The following is a 3,960-nucleotide window of genomic DNA, read 5'->3' as shown; positions in this document are numbered from 1 at the left end:
ATGGAAATTCACGGCCCTAATGTTTTCCACATTGACTATATGAATGATGAAGTAAAGTCAATCATGTATTTCCTTTCCAACTGGACAGAAAACAAAATTTTAAAAAGTGGACTACTGACTTTTGATTTCTTCTAAGGCAAGTGTATAGGTAATTTTTATTCCCTGATTAGGAGAAAAATGGTGGAAGAGGGAAGGGTTAAGAATTAAGATTTCAAGAGCGTGAGAGGTAGATGGCCAACCAGAGTTCCTAAGGTTCGGTGCCTGTAACTGTTGCCGCCGCTTAAGCCTGCCAAAGCAGTGGTACGGCTGCTGCCCTCGTATTTGCTACCTCTAGAAACATTCTTGCCAGTAGTGGCGGCAGCGGGACTTAATTACCCCCTTTTCTCACTCTCTCCTTCTCCAGATGGCATCTTCTGTGGGCAACGTGGCCAACAGCCCAGAACCAACGAAACGTATGCTTTCCTTCCACGGGTTAGCTGAGTTGGCACATCGAGAATATCAGGCAGGAGATTTTGAGGCAGCTGAGAGACACTGCATGCAGCTGTGGAGACAAGAACCAGACAATACTGGAGTACTTCTATTACTTTCATCTCTACACTTCCAGTGTCGAAGGCTGGACAGATCTGCCCACTTTAGTACTCTGGCAATTAAACAGAACCCTCTTCTGGCAGAAGCCTATTCGAATTTGGGGACTGTGTACAAGGAAAGAGGGCAGTTGCAGGAAGCAATGGAGCATTAACGGCATGCATTGCATCTCAAACCAGATTTCATCGATGGTTATATTAACCTGGCAGCCGCTTTGGTAGCAGCAGGCGACATGGAAGGGTCAGTACAAGCCTACGTCTCTGCTCTTCAGTGCAATCCTGATTTGTACTGTGTTCACAGTGACCTGGGGAACCTGCTCAAAGCCCTGGGTCGCTTGGAAGGAGCCAAGGCATGTTATTTGAAAGCAATGGAGACGCAACCGAACTTTGCAGTAACTTGGAGTAATCTTGGTTGTGTTTTCAATGCACAGGGGGAGATTGGCTTGCAATTCATCACTTTGAAAAGGCTGTCACCCTTGACCCCAATTTTCTGGATGCTTATATCAATTTAGGAAATGTCTTGAAAGAGGCACGGATTTTTGACAGAGCTGTGGCAGCCTACCTTTGAGCCCTAAGCTTCAGCCCATGTCATGCAGTGGTACATGCCAACCTGGCTTGTGTATACTATGAGCAAGGCCTGATAGATCTGGCAATAGACACCTACAGGCGAGCTATTGAATTGCAACCACATTTCCCTGATGCTTACTGCAACCTAGCCAACGCTCTGGAAGAGAAGGGCAGTGTTGCCGAAGCAGAAGATTGTTATAATACAGCTCTGCGGCTGTGCCCCACCCATGCAGACTCTCTGAATAACCTAGCCAATATCACAGAAGACCAGGGAAACATTGAAGAGGCAGTTCGCTTGTATTGTAAAGCATTAGAAGTCTTCCCAGAGTTTGCTATTGCCCATTCAACTTTAGCAAGTGTATTGCAGCAGCAGAGGAAACAGCAGGAAGCTCTGATGCATTATAATGAGGCTGTTCGAATCAGTCCTACCTTTGCTGACGCCTACTGTAACATGGGAAACACTCTAAAGGAGATGCAGGATGTTCAGGGAGCCTTGCCGTGTTATACTCGTGCCATTCAGATTAACCCTGCATTTGCGGATGCCCACAGCAATCTGGCTTCCATTCACAAGTATTCAGGGAATATTCCAGAAGCAATTGCTTCTTATCGCACTGCTCTGAAGTTTGAACCTGATTTTCCTGACGCTTCTTGTGATTTGGCTCATTGACTGTAGATTGTCTGTGATTGCACAGACTATGATGAGCGAATGAAGAAGGTCAGCATTGTGGCTGACCAGCTGGAGAAGAATAGCTTGCCTTCTGTGCAGCCTCATCATAAAATGCTCTATCCTCTTTCTCATGGGTTCAGGAAGGCTATTGCTGAGAGCCGTGGGAACCCCTGCTTGGATGAGATCAGTGTCCTTCATAAACCACCGTACGAACATCCAAAAGACTTGAAGCTCAGTGATGGTCGACTGCGTGTAGGATACGTGAGTTCTGACTTTGGGAATCATCCTACTTCTCATCTTATGCAGTCTATTCCAGGCATGCACAGTCCTGATAAATTTGAGGTATTCTGTTATGCCCTGAGCCCAGATGATGGCACAAACTTCCGAGCGAAGGTGATGGCAGAAGCCCATCATTTCACTGATTTTTCTCAGATTCCATGCAATGGGAAAGCAGCTGATCGCATCCATCAAGGTGGTATACACATCCTTGTAAATCTGAATGGTTATACCAGTGGTGCTCGAAATGAACTCTTTGCTCTCAGGCCAGCTCCTATTCAGGCAATATGGCTGGGCTACCCTGGGACCAGTGGCGTGCTTTTCATGGATTATATCATCACTGACCAGGAAACTTCACCTGCTGAAGTTGATGAGCAGTATTCTGAGAAACTGGCTTATATGCCCCATACTTTCTTTATTGGTGATCATGCTAATATGTTCCCTCACCTGAAGAAGAAAGCAGTCATCGATTTTAAGTCCAATGGGCACATTTATGACAATCGGATTGTACTGAATGGCATCGACCTCAAAGCATTTCTTTATAGTCTCCCAGATGTGCAAATTGTCAAGATGAAATGTCCTGATGGAAGAAGCAATGCAGACAGCAGCAATACAGCTCTTAATATGCCTGTCATTCCTATGACTACTACTGCAGAAACAGTTATTGAAATGATTAACAGAGGACTTATTCAGATAACAATTAATGGATTCAGTCTTAGCAATGGACTGGCAACTACCCAGATCAACATTAAGGCTGACACTGGAGAGGAGGTTCCCCGTACCATTATTGTAACCACACGTTCTCAGTACGGGTTACCGGAAGATGCCACTGTGTACTGTAACTTTAATCAGTTATATAAAATTGACCCATCTACTTTGCAGATGTTGGCAAATATTCTGAAGCGTGTTCCCAATAGTGTACTGTGGCTGTTGCGTTTTCCAGCAGTAGGAGAACCTAATATTCAACAGTACGCACAAAATATGGGCCTTCCCCAGAACCGTATCATTTTTTCACCTGTTGCTTCTAAAGAAGAATATGTTCGGAGAAGCCAGCTGGCTGATGTCTGCTTGGACACTCCGCTCTGTAATGGACACACCACAGGGATGGATGTCCTTTGGTCAGGGACACCCATGGTGACTATGCCAGAGAGACTCTTGCTTCCCGAGTTGCAGCTTCCCAGCTCACTTGTTTAGGCTGTCTTGAGCTTATTGCTAAAAATAGACAAGAATATGAAGACATAGCGGTAAAACTGGGAAGTGATCTAGAATACCTGAAGAAAATTTGTGGCAAAGTCTGGAAGCAGAGAACATCTAGCCCTCTGTTCAGCACCAAACAATACACGACGGACCTAGAGCGGCTCTATCTACAGATGTGAGAGCATTACGCAGCTGGCAACAAACCTGATCACATGATTAAGCCTGTTGAAGTCACTGAGCCGGCCTAAATAATGACTGTGTGCACAGGAGAATTACCCCTGAGTATCTGAGCCTCAACCTTCTGGGGAAAGGCAACTACTTTCTCCTTTATCTGTACAATACCATGTTGCAGATGGGTGACAGACAATGATAAGAAATAGCACAGCCAGTCTTGCTTCCTGCATGATCATGATCATGATAGGGTGAGACACAAGAGATGGGAAACTGCTGTTCCACAAGGAGTCTCCATAGAATTTTGCAGCAGCCAGGTGTCTGGAAGGACTGGAAGGTAAGTCTGGAAGGTCTGATCTCCCTTGGTATTCCATGGGATGGATGGTTAATGTGGAAGGGAGATAGAGATTGCCCAGCCATTTTGTGATTATCATGGATTGAGTCTTCTGGATTAATATTTTTCTTTATATTTTGAGTATTGGAGCTTTTAAAAATGTT

At 45.1% G+C, this 3,960-nt stretch overlaps 1 pseudogene; it reads left to right on the top strand.

Annotated features, from left to right (window-relative positions):
- The first annotated feature begins 403 nt into the window (after positions 1 to 403).
- Positions 404 to 3,539, top strand: LOC136127489 (UDP-N-acetylglucosamine--peptide N-acetylglucosaminyltransferase 110 kDa subunit pseudogene; annotated as a pseudogene).
- The last annotated feature ends 421 nt before the right edge of the window (positions 3,540 to 3,960 follow it).

Source organism: Phocoena phocoena, chromosome 1 (genome assembly GCF_963924675.1).
Source record: "Phocoena phocoena chromosome 1, mPhoPho1.1, whole genome shotgun sequence".
Lineage (NCBI taxonomy): Eukaryota > Metazoa > Chordata > Mammalia > Artiodactyla > Phocoenidae > Phocoena > Phocoena phocoena.
Note: the sequence above shows the minus strand (reverse complement) of the source record. Positions and strands in the feature narration are given on the sequence as shown.